The sequence below is a fragment of the Branchiostoma floridae genome, chromosome 19, assembly GCF_000003815.2.
Source record: "Branchiostoma floridae strain S238N-H82 chromosome 19, Bfl_VNyyK, whole genome shotgun sequence".
In the NCBI taxonomy this organism is placed as follows: Eukaryota; Metazoa; Chordata; class Leptocardii; order Amphioxiformes; family Branchiostomatidae; genus Branchiostoma; species Branchiostoma floridae.
The window spans coordinates 11,152,573-11,172,521 of NC_049997.1; the positions used below are offsets into that span (position 1 = coordinate 11,152,573).

General features: G+C 43.1%; 1 protein-coding gene across 6 annotated transcripts in view; it reads right to left on the bottom strand.

Moving 5' to 3' along the window:
* Window positions 1-19,949, bottom strand: part of LOC118406637 (protocadherin-15-like) — a 57,679-nt gene that overhangs the window by 22,938 nt on the left and 14,792 nt on the right. For 2 of the 6 annotated variants that reach the window (XM_035806858.1, XM_035806854.1), the window contains exon 1: window positions 2,137-2,365. The exons of 2 other annotated variants lie outside the window; for them this stretch is intronic. The gene's annotated coding sequence lies outside the window, so the exon portion shown is untranslated. Of the gene's footprint in view, window positions 1-2,136; window positions 2,366-5,077; window positions 5,097-19,949 lie in introns of those variants that run through there. 2 more of the 6 variants (XM_035806857.1, XM_035806859.1) reach the window with 2 other exon arrangements.

Sequence of the window (19,949 nt, forward strand, 5' to 3'; positions counted from 1 at the left end):
CTTGAAATGAATAGATTGTCTATAACTTCTGTCCAAATGTCCAACATACTTAAAAGGTGTTTTGCTTAAAAACATAGGCACTCACCTTTATACTAAATGCATTCAATCAATCTATTAAGAAAACCTTGATTGCAATTGTTCAACATGTTCTCCCCATCTGAAAAATGATCTGAGTACACAAAACTGCCCTTTGTCTTAAACCATAGTAATTAGGCTATCAAAAGGGCACCTGCCCTGCCCCACATTGGTTAACCTTTAATCAGCTATCATTTCTCAAAGATAACGGCACAGATAACCTTAATTAAGGCCCAGTCACACACGTTGGACAATTTTTGTCGTACGATTTTCAGCAGACAGATCCGACTATCGACGATCGCCTACGAGGCATCCACAACTTTCCTTCAAATGTTAGTGTTGAGGACATTAAATACGACATTATACATAATGTGACAGTACCTTTATCAACTGATAATGGCACAGATAACCTTAATTTAAGAGCCAGCCACACACGTCGTACAATTTTTTTGTGGTGCAATTTTCAACAGACAGGCACATTCATCAACGAGGACCGTACGATACATCTACAACTTTCCGACGAATTTCGGTGTTCTAGACATGAAGTACGACATTAAACACAATGTGACAGGACCTTTGTCAACAGATAACGGGGCAGATATGACAGCCGTGTGTATTTTGGGTTGTCCAGTATCCTGGTCATATATCGATCTCTACAGTCACACTCGGCCACATGTGACAGGAACGGTTCCACACGGCGCGTGTATGTGTACACGGTGGGCTTGTATATATAATAGACATGTCTGGAGGTTGAATGGCCTCCTGGTGACGAAAAAATAAGCGCTCACCAATGCCTGTAGACCACTTAAGAAGCGTGGGAGGTTATCCTTGTAACAAAATGTAACTTATGCTCCTGAAGCCAAATGTCGCGCCACTGAAATATGAACAACTCGATATATCAAACGGTTTCCTTATAAACGTGCCTTTTTGAAATCTGCAAAGACTAAATACACTTTGGAAAAAACGTTTCGAAATTTTAGAAGATGACGAAATAATCTACAATGATTGGCGCCGTGTAGACCTGTCTGTAGAAAATTGTTTTCGCTTTACGACCCCCCCCCCCCCCATCACTTTAAAACACACGTTGTAACAGTAACTTTTAAACCTTCATACAAAATACTGCATCAGCTGTATACGACTGAAAATATAAAAAGGGAATGAAATATAAAAACACTAGTTTTTATGTAATGGGGTCTTGCTCAAACTATGAATAAATATGTTGTAACTAAACCCAACGTATTGACTGTCATAACAATACCCATTTTTCTCACACAAGCACGTGAATATATCTCTCAGTATACGTCAAGTGGTACACGTGAGAATTCAACCAAAAAATGTAGTGTCAAACGTCATAAATGTTGCTAAGGTGGTCCTAAGCAACGGCGTGAAAAACTTGCCAAAACTGACTGTAACGTAATCTGGTGACTGAATGGGAATGTCACGGGCAGAGTGCACTTCTGCAAAACGCTACACAGAACAGACTAGCGAAGGGCTACAACATGTAACAGGATATTGTGTCAATGCAAAAGGAGAGAGAGCGAGAAAGAGTTACAAGTTGCAACAAATTTAAACCAGAACCGAATTATGAAGCCTAAAAATGTTTATTTGAGTGAAAAGGGATTAAACAGAGCGATGAAGAAACAAAACAGAGCCTATTTGGTGACTGAAAAAATGGCAACAACTCCAACAACATAAGTTTGCAACATTTGTTACAATTTGTAACGACACGCCGACTATACATCATTAGATCACTTATTGGGTGATTTGTCACTAGGGTAACAAAGAAATGCGGGTTCGTAAAAGATCATAAACCACCTCCGTGTCCGTGTACGTGACAAAATGTACGGGCTTACATAGCCACGTCCATTGCAACAGGTGTGACAACAAAACGTGAGTCGCTACATCGACTCACAACTGCTACAAGTTTATACAACGCAATAGCGTCTAAGATTAGAGAAAGGGAGAGATTTGGTGTGAAAAATTTGGGTTAGTTCGAGAGGAAACAAGAACAGGTTGTTGCGAGGTCGAGAGGTCAAATGACGCGGAAACATTTCATCGTACCTGGTCGGCTCGGAGTCGGGTTAACTTTCCTTCGTCTTACGACTTGGACACGAATCCGCCTCCCCGAGTCGCTACGATGCGCCTCCTTAACACTCACTCCAAGCATAGAACCAAGATGGCGCGCCCAAGACGTCTTGAGGAAGCTGTTGTTGTTTCAGGCCCGAAGTTTTGAACGCTGTGTCCCGCCACCCTACCTCTTCATACAGCGCCGGTCAAACGGAATGGAGATAGATTTACCCTCATTTGCATATGAAAGCTCCGGCTAGGTTTGCCCACCAAACATCTGTATTGGTCTGAGTACGTCACGGTAACTGTATCCTAACCAACCAGCCGGCCTCTAACAAACCGTGAAACCTACAATAAAACGTAAACCTGGGCCGGGTTAGGAAAGCGATGACTGGAATTCGCCATAACATGAGCGGAACTTCGATGTTTTTCCACACCATTAATGATAAAATGTGCAGAATTTTTGGGGGTAAATTGCTTTCACGGCGTGAAAAATCTTACAAATTAGGAACGGAGGAATCAGTCTATCCAGTTACATTTGAGGAAGGGAGGTAAATTTGCTTATATTTTATACCGATCTGTGAAGAAAAGGGACGGTATGTTGATACAGAGACGAGGGGCGATATAGACTCAGTCACGATTGGGACCGCATCCTTGCCGCAACTGAATCCACCCTTCGAAAAGCAGTATTAAAGGTAGCTGGGAAGTTACCGAAATGAGCTAGCGTTGAAAGAACCCTGTATTTGTGCATTGATACAGTGTTTGCACTATTAACAATAGCGGAACAGGTGCTAAAGTTATGTAATACAAGTGCAGTTTTCTGTACCGCTCGCTCACGAAAAACGTACACGAAATCCAGTGAAGTAACATATACACCGCTTTTACAGAATTAATTACTAATTAAGTACCGCATTATTAAGTAATAAACCCCTACGTACACATCAAATTAAAGTGGGTGTGCCGGTTGCCAATGTACAAGTATAAACAAGCTTCCGTGCGCAGATACCGGTAAGTACCAATAAGTACTAACCCAGAAAAGTAACAAAAAACAGGCATGACTACAAGTTTTAATGTTGCCATCCTAGAACTTAACTTATAGAAATCTCTTTATTATTGTAATTGGTTCTTTATAATCATTCATAACATTTAAAACAGCGCTTGAGGGGATAGGTGAGAAGTAATTTCATATGAAGAGAAATCTTTATTGACACGACAAAAGTACAGCGACTTTCGTAAGGTCTATAACAACTACTTAGATTACAACTAAACAGACATATATGGATATCTACAGGTATGAATAAGTCAGCATATTTGGTCTAGCATGTCATTTACACTATTGGTTCTACGGTATAAGCATTTGTGGATATATTTGCCTACTTGTACACTATGACTAGTCTCAACCTCCGCCGCGTATCGGCTAAGTTGGTGTGTCACTCCAAAGTGGTTGGTTGATACAGGCACACGGGCACAGGTATTTCATACCGGTTGGTTGATACAGGCACAAAGAAAGGTAAAGACGTTCTTAAGGCACTACCAACACTAGAGCGGCGTCTTAACCGTAATGGTGGGTAATGTTATTGTTAAGCCACGTTCCCCGCCAACACAAGGAAAGTTTGGACACAAGTCAAACAAACCCGACAGGTGACAGGCGACATGATGACGTCGTCCTTCGCGACAAGTACGTCCTGTTTAAAGTCTACCGTTCAACATAGCTTTCAATCAAATTCTACAAGATCTTTGTCATTGTTATTGGGTGGGTCGACTAGTCTCTCTTCGCAGCCAGGGGCTAAATTGCGAGGAGCGTACAATCTATTTTGGCGGCTCTAAATCGCAAGGGTCTGGAGCGAGCTGCCATTCGGCGCCACTCAGGTGACCTCAATGCGACAACAATTGTCCCAGGTGCGCCATGGAACTGTAGGTTTTGAACCATTAACACTGGGTAAGGACTCTTTTCGATACGTGTGGTAGGACCTTTAACGTGCTCGAGGTGTGACTCTCCTCAAACACGGGACCTCCATCTTAGCACTTACATGTAGCAGGTGCGAGACGACATTATGACGTTGGCCTTCGCGACTAGGACGTGCTGTTTGAGATTTACCGTTCAACAGAGATGTCAATCAAAACTTACTAGCTAACAGGGTTATATCGCTTTTAGGAAGAAGACCATATTTGTAAATGATTAAGCTTGTTCGGAAAGAAATCAGGCATACAGAAGTGCCTAGAGACCATAAGTGCCAAAATAAGGAGAAGTTGTCGGTAGTGATCAATAATATATACGGCAAGCATTGCTAATTCATGATGAGCTTTTTTCCGACCGTTCGTCACACATGTACATTTTTAAAAACTTACCACAAACCACTATACCTCAGTTATCATTTATTTGCCATATGCCATAACTATTTTTCATGGAGAAATTTCGGGTGTTTATACAATATTTAGGAAGTCAACAAAATCACCAAGCATTTGCGGAAGTTTCGCGTGCAATCGTTCTTGCTTCAAACGAACTTCGGACCCCAAAATGGGAACACTTTCACATAAAAGAAAACTTCCGCCTCCCCTTTTATCTGACTCCCAGCTATCTTATCTTATGAAGAAAACCGTTAGCATATTTGATACCAAAATAAGGGTCACTTTGAATTTTGAAAGAAACTCCAAACTTTCCAAAGACGAAAAAAAAAACGAAACAGATCTGAAAACAGAGCGATATAAAACAGAGCGATATAAAAGCATTTCAAATACAATATGAAGTTAAAGACTAGCTTCATTGATAACAACAATTTAGCGATGCGGCTCAACATCAGATTTTCCATCTTTCCTATGTCTTTCTAAACGTTACTAGCGTTAACATTAAACATTACTGAATTCCACTTAAACATAATGTTGAAATATGACATCCTAGAAGAACAACGAACAGTTATTCAAAAATACCCCTTACCTCTAAACCATCATCACAGTCGCTAGGTCCTCCTACACCGGCATCCGACCCTGAACTAATATCCCGCGTGCTCTACCGGTATTTATAACATTAAACCCCGTTACAGAATCCCCTTTGTTACCTAGCTACTCCCCAAAGTTCCTCACATATCTGACACTAATCAAATTAGCACATGGTTACAGTATCAACTTCCTCCAACCGTTGGCAGTCAGGGCGAGGTTTTGGGAAGTGGCGTTTCTGGGTCGAACTACACACTGTGTCACAATGACTTGATTTTGACATGTGGCAAAAGTTACAAGAAAAAAATAAGTCGCAGGGGTGCGAAGGAAGTTTTGAATATACCATACCGAAATGTTAGATACATTATACAAATCCGATAACAGAATTAAGTCCCAATTTGCATAATTTACACTTCATTAGGTGCTAGTACATCTCTGTCTTAGCTACCTGCAAATATCATGGAAATTCCTTTGTTCAGTTATTGTCCTTGGAATATTTTGACAAAAAGCTCCATTGCAGTTCCAGAGCAAGCTGCTAGTCTGCCCAAATATACACCACCACTTCCGTACATCACTGGCTATCTGTCACCAAAAGATCAAGACCATAGCATGTCCAGGTCAAAATATACAAAAATCAAAGTTTTAATTCTGCTGCAGTACCAAGGTCTTCAATTCCAGGGGACCCAAAGTCGACCTAGACCTTTGTCTTCGCAACCCCTAACCACATACTAAATATCATTTTAGTCCATATAAAGAGAGTTATGCTGACCACAAACATCCGGAAACACAAGCAGCCAAACAGACAGACACACTGACAGACAGACTCGAAAAACTATACCTCCATTTTTCATGGAGGTAACAACTGTTCCAGACAGTATCGGCTGTCCATCGTCAATGAAATGTCCACCGATGAAAGGAACGGATGCTGCCTGAAACGTCTATCTCCTTTAGGGACCTTATCTAGTGGGTTTGATATGACATGTATAATGAATGATGTACCAAGATGTCTAACCTTCAGCAACGAACATGAACAGATGTACGAGGGGCGTGCAATAAGTAATGGTCCTGACCCACTTCCAGTTGTCTGATCTAAATGAAATTTTGTATGTGTAATAATTCATATCTCTATGGGTTATGTTGCAAAAGACAGCTCTGAACTAATTGTGGTTTCTGATTTACTGGTGTTTGAACTTAGTCAGGTGCGAAATGGACCAGGTGTGAAATGGAACCAGTTGAGTGTCGCGCAGTGATCCGGTTTTTGTATTTGAAAGGACGCACACCAAAGAAGACTTTTGATGAAATAAATGAAACTTATGGTGATGATGCCCCATCATATGACCTTGTAAAACGCTGGCATCCTGAATTCAAACGTGGCTGGAAGTCTGTGGAAACAGCTCCCAGACCTGGTCGTCCCTCTTGTGCCATTGATGAGGCATCAGTTGGAGGACCAACCTGGGGTGTCCTACAAAATCGGTGTCCAGAGCTGCATCAAACGATGGGAGAAATGCATAACTCTGGGTGATTCCTATGAAGAGAAAGACTAATAACTGTGCCAAGTTTCATTAATCTCCTGCTATGGGAAATGGGTCAGGACCATTACTAATTGCACGCCCCTCGTAAAATGCTGTTGTACGAGTTAGTACACGTCTTAAATGTTTTTTCACATGATTACACATTATGATTACTTTACATCAAATACGCCTCACATCTCGCCCATAAGCCAGGCCTCCGGCAGTTATATAACTGCATTATGAGTTCACAACAATATGATGTAATGAAAGGGCTTGCCGATCAGCAGAAGGAAAACAGGAAATACCTTAATGCAACTTTTCTGACATATTCAGCAAGTTTTAATAGTATGCTAGCTGTGTAGTCATTATGGAAATGCTCTGTCCAGCTCCGAATACCAGAACCATAGAAAATGTTTCTGAGTAATTCTACTTATTTTGTGCATGTATATTTTGCGGTGCCTGTCTAGTTAGCCACTGTGTTGTACTGTTGCAATGTCAATAGACTAGTGTTGAAGTTGACAGCAAGGGGGAAATTATACAAAGATACGCTTGCAGAAAAAAATTTTGGCAAGAAGGATTGCACAATATCTTCACACCCTCGAACTTGAACAAGCCTCCCCTGTCCACCTCTTACTTTTATTTGTAACACTATTTTCCACAGAAGGGTGGAAAATCCTAGGTTACCTTTCTAATGGAGAAAGGATGCGTGAAAAGTTGTTAAGGGCAAGTCCTAAGTTTACACAGCCCTATCCTATAGAGTGGTTGCGACATTTGGTAAAGATTAACAAGTGCGCAATAGTCCGAACACGTACAGGTCCGCGATATCAAACATAGGCAATGTTCTCTCCGACACCAGACCACAAAGCCCCTGTCACACAGTAAGAACTTCTTGACAAGATTCTTCACGACCACTCCCCAATCAAGGTCGGCGCTGGGTTGGGAGTATCCCAGAGTCCATTCTATTCTAGCTCCAACTTGATTTCCCCTTTGACTGGATTCAATCAGAATATGTCTGTTCCGACTTTGATTTTTCAAACCTATTGAGAGTTTGTGCAGACAACGTGTCTGGGGAAAGCCGTACCCCAGGCACGTTAAAGAACCCCCACACGTGCGATGGTGCGGTGTGCGATGGTGCAAAATCCTTCCGTCTAGAATTGATGATTCTCTAAAATCACCTGGACTCCAGGAAGAACAGTGACATATCAGTCACTAATGGAGACCTGTGTAACCAAACCAAAACCAAACTAGTATTATCTTGCTGACGACAAACTCCCAACCCCCAACCATTGTCTTGAGAAGGTTGGGAGGCTAAGATCGACTACTTGTGACAGGTGCCTGAGATATAGTTGTGTTGGTCACAAACAAGTCTCATTCTTACAATTCCAACTAGATTGCCAATTTGATACCATTTGCAGTATTAGAAACTATCAATTAGTACGTGTATCGTTGGAATTCGTTTCAGATAGATTGTTATTTGAATGGGACCCAGCTGTGCCTTTCCTAATTCAACTTGACATTAAGGAATGAATGTTTGCGCCAAATTTGGCCCAACCGCCGGGGCATTCCACTTCAGACAAGACCACCAACGTCTTCTCTTCCACCTACATGGTGAGGTTTGCCTGGTATTCAGGACGACATAAGTGGCGTGGATCTATGCTTTATAAGCCCAGTACTTCATCTTACTTTTGTGGGTTTCGATACGTTAAAAGTCCGGTTTTGAGATAACCAAGGGGAAAAAGACGAATGAAAAGAAAAATCCAGAAAAGATAAGGAAAAAAATAAGACGTTGAAACAAGACGGACAAAAAGAGGAAAGTCTTTTAGTGGTCCCGCCATTTTCTTAGTAGTTCTCACGGCCTGTTTTTGTGCTAAACAAAAGAAAGAATGGAAAGGCGAAAGAAAAGGAAGACCGAGAAAAGATAGGGAAAAAGTAAGACGCTGAAACAAGACAGACAAAAAAGAAGAAAATCTTTAAGTGGTCCCTCCCTTTCTTAATAGTTCACTTATCTCACAATGTCTTAATCCATGCTGTCCCCACACCCCATCTCTCCAAGATAAGACAGAGCCGAACTCATCCCGCCGGATGTCGGATGTGAAACAGATAGGCACGCCGTGGTGCTATTTTGACGAGATATCTCCGCTGAGGGTACAGAGATCATCTCCAAACAGATGTAAGATTGTACAGTATATGTATATGTACGTGGCCACAGTATCAGCTAGGTAGCTGCCTAGTGTCCACATTGTATTGTCCCTGTTGCAAGTCGAATAAAGTCAAAGATTCAAGCGTAGCATCTATATCCGAGTAATAATCTATAAAATTCTATATCATCATTTTGTGTTGCTGTGTTTGAAGTGCAAGTATGTTTCTACACAGTCAATGTATACGCAAAGGGGAAAAACACAATTCGCCTACCAATTGGTCAATATGTTAAGCACAAACAATGGCAAAACCTTTGTTTCTACCAAAAAGTAGATAGATATATAGAGAGACTTTGCTGAAAACGTAATGAATACAATATACTAGTACATCATTAGATGTAATACAAAGAAACAGACAGCTTATAAAACAACTCTGAAACGAGCATAGTTCCTATCGGTAAAAATCTAGACCAACTCCAAGACAGAAACCACCCATCCACCTGTTCCATGTATCCTGACATCTAGCTCCAGTCCAAAGTCATGCGTGCAAATTCGTGTTGCCTCTCCCTAAATTAAACAAACTTTCCCACGAGCATCGCGGGCATACTTTGCCTAAGTGGGAGGATAATGAAAGAATTGGGTCATTGCTTTGTCATGAACAGTCACGGCTAATCCGGCCTTGTCTTTATAAAACTACTGCACAAATATGTTTATAGGGATCAGAAAATGTCGGCAGGGTTGAGCTTTATATTGAAAAAAGCCACATGGAAAATTTTGATGTTATTAATCATTAGACGAAGACCAGGGAGAAACATTTGGTGGCTGGTTCCTTAGTAAGACAAAAATCTCGATCTTCAGAAACACCTGACACTTCATCAGACTGTTTACTACAGGTGTGCGCTGTTAAGGGCTTACTCATATGTGGGGTGACGTCATTGGATGTACAATACCCTCCCTCTGCGTTCTTCTCCCCTAAAATGAAATACGAATTAAATATCATTGCTTTCAATATACTCAGAGGAAGTCATAGTCAGGAGAATCAACTTTAACCCTTAGACTGCTACGGTCGCCGCATGGCACCATATTCAGTAATGGTTACGGGATTGGGCAGCAGGAGAGGGTTAATCAAATATCACATATTACTCCATAACGTTCTCTCCTGTAATTGTGTCCTAGATACTAGCTCAGTGTGGGTAAATATGCACATACAATTGTCCTTGGGTTGTCTGTACTTTGCACAGGTCATTGAACGGCTTCCACCTACTCTCCAATCAGATGTTGGGCTAAGACTATTTTTGCCTTGCCGCCAGGCAAGGCTTTACGCCAGCTTTTTTCCATGGATCAATGGACGGACCTTTTAACCCAGCCCTTCCAAAGCCCCTTCCAAAGGCCCTTTGTTATTTTGGGTATACAAACAGTTTTAGTAATACAGACAGAGACCAAACTGAAAACCATCATAATATAAGAAGAAACAACTCATGAATGGAAACAAAGAAAAATGATGTGCCATTCCACCCGAGGCAGACTTGCACCCGCCCAACCTTCTGCCAAGAAACGACACATCAAAGCAAACTGGAAATTATAAAGAGGACTAGAGAGTAGAAGGGGAACACCATAGTGAAGGACTGAGCACACACACTGAACATCTAACAGACAATCCACCAATAGCAAAGACAGACTGTAGCACCAAACAAAGACTACTACGACAAGGACTTCTAAAAACGTAGAACCAAAACTCCCGTCCGCACACTTGCCCATCTAACAGATTGGCACCACTCAGCCAAGAAACTTTCAGAACCAAGTCGAACAAACTCCATCTTGAGTTTAAACCTAAGAGCCTCCTTGATTAGAGACACCAGCTCAATGTGAAATACGAAATTATTGTCAAAGAGAGCCTGACACCTGGACCACCAAATCTTAGACCGAGCGACGGCCAAAATGTAGGTGCAGACATCTCTCTTACACTTCTTCAGGGTAGACGACATAACACCATAGAGAGCGACCGCGCGAGAAACACGAAAACTAGAGACCACCCATCGCCTAATGAATCCTTCGACCCAAGTCCAGGTCAGGAGCACCTCGCCACAAGACCAGATGGCATGGGTAACGGTCTCCGTAGCTCTACAGTTTCTCCTCGGACAAAGAGGGGAAGGAGTTCTGTGCCAAATCGAACAAGTCAAGTAGTTGGTTTTGAGAGCCCCATGTGCGACCTTCCAGGAAAGCTCCTTTAGGTTATTCTCAAGGAGAGTGTTATGCACCGTTGAAAAAACAAGCGACCAATCAACACCCCGCTCTAAAAAACAAGCGGAAGGGGTATGAGAACGAGCTAAAATGGCAGCTTTGTACAAAGACTGCACGGTGCATATCTTGTCCCAAGTCTTCGAAGCAGAAGCATTAACAAATTCCAAGGTGAGCTTCCGCATCAAAGAATAGTGAGGTGGAGCCTCAGGAGAGTGGGGGGAACTGTTAGACCACGACGATGGTTCAAAACGACGGGCAAAAAAACCCAGCCAATATTTTGCCAACTGGACCCATGGAAGATCCGGCCGGTCAAGAATATTGGTAAACGGCCGACAATAAAAACAATTGGCCTTCACTCCAAAATCAATGAGATCCCATCCACCTTTGTCCAAAGGTAGCATAACTGTCTGTCTAGAGACCATTTCTGCACGAGAACTCCAGAAAAACTTAAAGACGGCTCTCGTAATGTCCTTGACGACTGACTCGGGAGGAGAAAATACAGGAGCAATATACCACAAAGTAGAGAAAGCAAGGTTATTAACGACGACAACCTTGCCAGCGAAGGATAAAGAGAAGCTGTCCCACTTTCGCAGAACCGCTTCAAACTTAGCTTGCCTCTCCCTCCAGTTGACTAAAGGCATATTAACACTTCCAAAAGTACCTCCCAATAAACGTATGGATACAGATGTCCATTTAAAATTCTTCGGACAATCGAGTCTTTTCCTCCAACTACCTAGCCAGAGACCCATACATTTGTCAAGATTTAAAAGAGACCCGGAACCTCTGTTATACATGTCAATAACAGCAAAGAGCCGGCGGATCGACTCATCGGTTGTAACAATAGCCGAGTTATCGTCCGCATACTGCGAGATCTTAACTTCACGGCCACCAGGCAACCTGAGGCCGTGAATCGCAGCATCGGCCCTTACTGTAGCGGCAAATGGCTCCAAAGAAATTGCGTACAGCAGGGGTGACATAGGGCACCCCTGCCGAACACCTCTTGAGAGAGAAAAAGAAGATGATAGCGACCCATTGACGGAAACAGCACTGGTAATGTTGTGGTACAATATAGCAACCCATTTGCGAAAAACCGGGCCAAAACCCATCTTCGCAAGAGTCAAGTGAAGAAAATCAATATTCACTCTATCAAAGGCCTTGGCCTGATCCAGAGAAATGATCGCACAGTCAAAGTTATTCATATTAACATATGTAACGATATCTCTCATCAAAAGTAGGTTACATTGTATCGACCGGCCTGGTATACCGCATGTCTGGTCAGGACTGATGACCGAGGCGGCAACCATCTTAAGCCTATTGTTAAGAACCTTTGCAAGAATCTTATAATCGCAATTTAACAAAGAGATTGGGCGACGGTTCTTCGGGTCCAGAGGGTCCCCTTTTTTTGGAAGGAGAGTAATAACACCAAAACTCTGGCTCTGAGAGAGCTCGCCAGACGAAAAAACTTCCTCAAAAACTGAGAGGAGATCCCCGGCAATGACGTCCCAGAAAGCGACATAAAATTCCTTCGGGAGACCGTCACTGCCAGGGGACTTATTATTCTCCATACTGCGCAATGCAGCCCAAAGCTCATCCAATGAAAGAGGACCTTCTAATGAAGAGACTTCATCAGGATCCAAAGACCCTTCTAAATTGTTACAAAGGTTATTCGCCTCACACTTATCAATAGGCTCAGCACTAAAAAGGTCTTCATAAAATAGCTTAAAAACATCTAAAATCTCCTCGTCATCTTGGACAATACGTCCAGTAGAATCTCTGACCGAAGAAATGCGTCGCTGCCTACTTCGGGAAGAGGCCTGGCTTACAAAATACGAGGTACATTTTTCCCCCTCGACAAATTGCTTGACTCTGGACCGAACAAAAGCACCGCGAGCCTCCTCAGCGGACAACTCGGACAAGGAAGACTTAGTACATTCATACCTACGCAAGATGTCCGCCGAAGAGGCCCCGTCGTTCATCTTGTTGGTGAGATCGACAAGTTCATTATTCAAGGTAAACATGGACTCCCGTCTCTCCCTAGCCAGTTCACAAGAAATTCTGATCAGGAGAGAGCGAGTTCTAGCCTTTACATCATCCCACCAGGCTCGCAAAGAAGGAAAACCTGGTTTCAAAGTCTTCCAATTGTTAAAAGCGAGTTTAAAATCATTTAAAACTTTGTCTCTTTTTAAAATCGATACATTACATTTCCACAAGCCAGGCTTCTTCTTCACATCCGGTAAAATTGACAAGGACACACAGTCATGGTCTGTAAAATATGCGGGTAAAAAACAGTAGTTTGAAACGACGAGGCATTTAGACGAATAAAATCGGTCCAGCCGACAGGCAATACCTTTGGTCGGCTGTCTCCAAGTGAAGACCTTTTTAGAAGGATTCTCATGTCTCCAAGAGTCATGCACATTAAAATCGGCGCAAATGTCTTTTAAAATGGTGGAACCGCCACTACCATGAGCCGGGTTCCCGCCCCTCTTATCAATATCAACATCTTCAACGCAGTTAAAATCACCGCACAAAATAAGGGGCTCAGCCCCCGACAGAAACTTATACAAATTTTTAAAAAATCCAGTACGCTCCGCAGAAATGTTAGGAGCATACATGTTACAAACTTTGAAATTACGCACACCATCGGACAAGACGACACAGACAACACGCCCACTATCGTCACAAGACTTTTTAACCACATCAAAATTGAAAGATGGAGAGAGTAAAATACCCACACCTCTAGATTGGGAGGAGCCCAATGCCCAAAACGCTTGGCCTCCCCATTCCTTCTCCCAGAGCACCGCTTCAGATGTTGACGAAACATGGCACTCTTGGAGGCAAACAACGTCAAATTTATGTTGACGGCAAAAGCCGAAAACCTGCCTCCTCTTCTGCGGACTACGGAGCCCACAGACATTGAGTGTAGCAATAAGAACCATGAGGCTACATAGAGAAGGAATGTCAAACAACATCGGAATGTGAGGAATTAGTGGTACAGATCATCAATTCCTTCCACACCAATTCGGTTAACAAATTGGGGGTGGACATTGTAGAGGTGCTTGAGACATAACATCGTGGTTTTAAAAAACCTCGAACAATTACCAACCTTACAAGGCACAACGTCCCCGGAGATGCCATGCGCCTTTGCAAGGTGGGATTTCAAAGACCTAAAACTATGCAAGAGTTCGTCACAACCATGAGAAATAAACTGGTTGCACACAAAGACAGCCTTATTCTTGTACAAGTCAGAGGAGATGACAATGGCTCTCGCCTTTGCTACCAAATCGGGACTTGGAGCCTGAGAGGCATCCGAAGTATCCTCATCAATGATGAGGCTTCTGGAGCCAACAGTAGAGTCAGACTCGTTACCGTCCACAGAACGAAGACTCTCCGAGGGAAACTCCTCGATAACAAGACTGGAGTCGGAATCCGGCTCCTTACGAATCTTTTTTCCTTTCGACAAAGTCTTTGCAGAGGCAGATCCCTCACTGGAATCGCCCCTACACCTTTTCCTGGAATCTTTGTCAGCAATATCAGAGTTGCCATCATGGCAGCTCTGACAAAGAAAGAGGCGATTATCGCTTTGACAAACTGGGCCCTCACAGAAAGCAAGGAGAGCAGATTCTGGAGTTATGTCTGCCTTGCACTGATGACAAGACACCACCTCCAGAGTGATTGTGTAATCCAACTCACAACCCTGACACATGTACCGACGAGTAACAGGTCGGATTGGACTGGCCGCCTTACGCCTCCTTCTCTGGGACCGGGCGCGAGGGGCCGGTACCGGAGCAGCAGATGTTGAGGGTACCTGCTCGCTAGAAGAGGAGGAAGGGCCAGGCTTGGCCAGAGAAGGAGCGGCCTCCGACAGCACGTCCTCAGACGGCTCAACCACCGCGACCGGAGAAAACTTGGTCAGCGAAGGAGCGGCCTCCGACAGCACGTCCTCAGACGGCTCAACCACCGCGACCGGAGGAGAAGCCTCCGACTCCGCGACCGGAGAAGAAACATCCGACTTCACAGCCGAAGAAGTACCCGGGTCCACACTGCCAGGGTGACCTGGAGGCGAAACAGGATCAGATACACCAGACTCTGCGTCAGAAACATGGGCCAGTTCCGACCGATCAGGCTTATTTGCAGCCTGAGGAACCCCTCCATCATGGTGTTCACGGACCTGACTCACACCTGCCGGGAGCTCTTGGCTCTTAGCCCAACTGGCTCCCATCTTAATCCTGTTTGCGAAGGACAGGGGACAACGGCGAGCCGTATGTCCCTCTGCCCTGCAACTGAGGCACACAACATCGTTGGTACAATCCATGGCCAAATGCCCAATGGACTGGCATTTGTTGCAAAATGTTACTGCACAATTTGCCGACTCATGCCCTTCCTGGTTGCATCTCAAGCAGGTACGGGGCTGCCCCACATACCTAAAGAAAACCATCCTCCCGTCATACATTTTCCATGCTGATGGGATATTGCATCCCGGCTTTAAAACTACTTTGTATTGCCGGTTCCCATTTTTGATGGTCGGTCTGTCCCGGTATGTTACCATACGGGACGTGATGACGGCACAGTATTGATTTAACCAGTTCCTGACATAGTTGTCATCGAGCTCATACGGAATTCTTGTGGCCGTGACAATTATCTCCGCCGCCGCGTAAGATGACACATCCACGGCGTCTAAACCAGACAGTTTCCCCGCATACAATGTACGCTCGTGTACCGAGGAAAATGACACGTCGAATGAGTTTGGTCCCAGAGACTGAACAGCCTGAATGCTGCTCATGGGAGCCGAAACCTCGCTCAGCAAAGTAAACACTTGTTCATACGTTAACCGATCACGGTACACGGCAACTTTTATTGAAAGAGGACGCTTCATAATGCAGCTTTAACTAGAACCAAATAAAACTAAAAAGGAACCAAAATATGAGCAGACAGAGCTGCCAGAGACCCTGAAAAACACTACCTGTAAATCAGACAGCCTCCACGGGCAGCAAGGGTTGAAAACGTAACGTAACTGAAGGCGTGTAACCAAACTGACACGCTTAAAGAACAACCAAGTACGAACCAATAAACTAGGCAGCCTCTCCGGGCGCTACTGGTTCTCAAACTAAATTGCTAAATTTGCCAAGGAGCAAGCCCAAGTGGAAATTTCCACTCAGACAAAATGGACACCACTGTCTGTCTCAACCCTTGAAATGCAAAACAGAGCAGCGTCCTACAATGGATGACCTCTGCCCCCTCTCAGCCCAGTCTATATAATGGGCGGGGGACAGCAGAAACTACAATGCTGCAACTAGATTTTGCAGATGCGATACAGGGCGAACGCCCCACAATGGATGAACCACCTCTGCCCCTCTCAGCCCAGTCAACGCAATGGGCGGGGGGCAGAAGTAAACCACAATGCTGCAACTAGATTCTGCAGTTTTAGATCAACTCATTAAAGCCCAGAGTTCAACCGACTTGCAAACCATTAGATCAACTCAATAAGCCCAGAGTTCAACCGACTTTCAAACCAATAGATCAACTCATCAAAGCCCAGAGTTCGACCGACTTTCGAACCACATACGGGCAAAAACACATTGTCACAATGAAGTGATCAACGTGCCGAGTTTCATGGCTTAGTTAGACAATGGTACATTCCAGGCGAGTATTAAAACGCTCTTCTAGACGCATGTTACTGTATGTGGTCCAGCGTAATAAATCTACGCTTTAACTCACCATGTTTATATAAATATATATCACAAATTGCATCAGAAGGAACTTAGTTTGTAATAAAAAATAATGCATATTCATTGTGGGTCAAAAAGTTTTACAAAACCTGTTTAATGTGCCAATAATTCATCTGACATAAATTATGATAATGAGGGGGGGGCTACATGTGGAACTCGGGATTTTTAAGCGTAGAATCTAGTCTAACTTACCAAAATAACATAAAATACGCGGCAAGGCACAGCTTTTTTAAAAAGATTTCTTGTTTGACGTTTTTTTATGCGTTTGCATCGGGTGCGGCCGCGAGACATAAAGAAAACGGTACAAAGCCCGATAAAAACACAAAAAAAGGGTTTAAAAAAACAGCTGGAGCTTAACCTCTGCTTGGAGAGTAGATCCACTAACCCGCCGGTGCCCCTCCTCATGCATGTGGCAGGTGTGATTTCTTTACTTTTTATATCAATGCTATGTGATGAAAGCAAGAAAAATTATATATTTATATATACTAACTTTATCAACACTAGGAAAGAGATCTTTGCATTGGGTTCCACTGTTCCAAAGACATTAAGCAATCAAATGTCACATATGTAAGTCCAAAAGTGCATTTCCTAACCGTCAAATGTCGTTAACAATTTTTCTAGTTGCACATTGCACGATTGTTGACAATTTACGATGTAAGTTAAATTCCCTTCAGGTGTGTTAATCTATAGTAGACAGGAGGGTAAATAACGTGTGGTGTGTCCACGAGGAACGACATTTGAATTTGTATGACGAATGAATGAATGAGTGAAGGGGGCTGTGATGAGTAAGTGAATGAGTGAATGAATGAGTGGGTGGTGGGTAGGTGGGAGGGTGACTGAGTTTGTGAGTGGGTGAGTGAGTGAGTGAGTGAGTGAGTGAGTGAGTGAGTGAGTGTGTGAGTGAGTAAGTGAGTGAGTGAGTGAGTGAGTGAGTGAGAAAATGGGTGAGTGAGTTAGTGAGTCAGTCAGTCAGTCAGTGAGTTAATGAGTGAATGAGAATGAATGGCTTCATGGAAGTTTTGGATGGGTGGATTGTTTAATGAATGAATGAAGGGATAACGTTACTACCAGGTGGTGAGTAGAGACTCCACCTTGTTGATATCCACACTTTCCAGAGTTACATCCCACGCTCTTTAACGTGCTGAATTCGAAGGCGTGTGAAATGGGAGTCTAGTGAGGTGTAATGTAGCTTTCCGGTCCGTATGTGTGTGTATGTACCAACCACAGCTGGCGTACTTCAGCAGGCTTATTACATGCCTTAATTCTACCCACAGGCGATATCACAGGCATGATATGTGTCGCATACAGCACGTGTGAACATGGATCTTTCATACAACTATTCATATTGTAGGATTTTTTATATCATATATTCAGACAACCTTGGATTGAGTCGAAGGACGAGACAAGTCATGCGATGGAATAGAACCATGTGCGAAGGCCGGTCATTGAAAACGTGTAGCTAGTATAGAAATCAGCCCAACGAACAGAAGGTGCTGAAATAACAAGGTATCAAATCACTGCGATTTGCCTTATCCGACATTGTCTCTACTTGATAAATGTGTTCTTTGACACTACAAGCTTAAGATGACTTTTCAAAAGCAACCTATCTAAGCAATATTAGCCCAAGTCAGGGTTGATAACTTCAGTTATCAAAGTTAATTTTCTACAACTCTAAACCAACATTTAAGAAGCAAATATTCGATGCTGCGGTGGCGCAAGGACGCCGTGAAGTCTAATTTTTGTGGGTAACATTATTTAGGGAATCCTAGCGCAGCTTGTTTCTGTGCCGTTTTTAACCGCTCAAAGTATGAAATGATGATGCAAATGTGGGGATATAGTACAGTAGATATCAATTTCATACAGATTGTCTTCCAGATTATTTCCACTTTTAACCGATCAAAATATTGCTTAGGTTGCCTTTAACTCCTTTCCTCGCGTCTAGCGGTGAAGGAGTTGTTCATCTATCACTTGTTCTTGCTACAAGGTGCTGAAATAACATGCATATGGTATGTACATGTATCAAATCGCCGCTGCAATCTACCAGAGCTAGGTGAGAATGTTGTGATAATGTAGCGGCCGGTGTGACGCCTCGTGTCAGGTTGCCGAGTCTTGTCTTCGCGTTGAGCCCCGAAAATACGCGTGAAAACGCGCTAATAAGGAACTACCCGTGTTGTTGGATCACCTGACGTGGGTTTACTAAACAAAACAGCGGTAAGCATCTCTGTAAAGCCTTATTTGAACGTCATCAGTCACGCTTTTCAACAGACGATAAGGCATGACATAAAAATGGAAATCAAGAGTTAACAAGACTACCTATCACCCTAATTAACAATACAGTTGCAGATTCAAGCAGTTCCAAAGATAGTCGCCAGGGGAACCAAATCAAACTCGTCTATTGTTTGATTACCCCACAAATGATATCAAGACAACCCGGCATTCATAACTTATCAACATTAACTCGTTTGCAAAGGTATAACTAGCTTAAAGATCTATGAGATGACAGCAAGACACATGGCACAGACGATTTGTAACATAACGTTAGAAGTTAACGTTATTACAATACAAAGTCCTTGGAATGTACAGTTCTAGAGTCCAACAAAGGTGAAAATGGCAGAGATACCGCGTTCAAAGAGTTTCTAGTAATCTTTGGACAAATCCCACTCTTTCAGTAACCACTACGATGTAGGTAAAAATTACGGTAATTACAGAAGGGGCAACTTAGAGCTTGTGATTACAGATCTGGACTGGGGTACAGTAAGTAGAGTGAGGTTGGCTGGAACTTATTCGGAATGGTTGTTTGTTCCACTGTTTGAACATACGGGTGTTTAACATGATGTTACTATCAACTCATCTGTAACTGTTAATCATCATACTGTCACTATGATGTGTTATATCATGTAGCGTTGGAGTTGATTTTGCTTCATAATGATCTGAATTTCAGACAAACTATAGTCACACTTTTCACTGTCGTTTCTTTCATGTCATCTGATAGCGATTTGATATGGTCCTGCATCGGAACTTTTAGTCTGTGTTTTCGCAGTTGCTAATCAAGTTCGGCCTTGAGTAGTGACAGCAAGAGATCAGAGGATACATGTTACGTTCATCAAAACCTTATTTTCATGATATATGAGTTACAGTAACAAGACATATGAAAGCGAGAAATCTTCAGGTTAGGAGCCTACCTTTCCAAGGAGATAGAAAACAGGGGCAGTCAGCAAAACATGTTGACCTTCCTTCCAAACATCTTGCTGAATGAC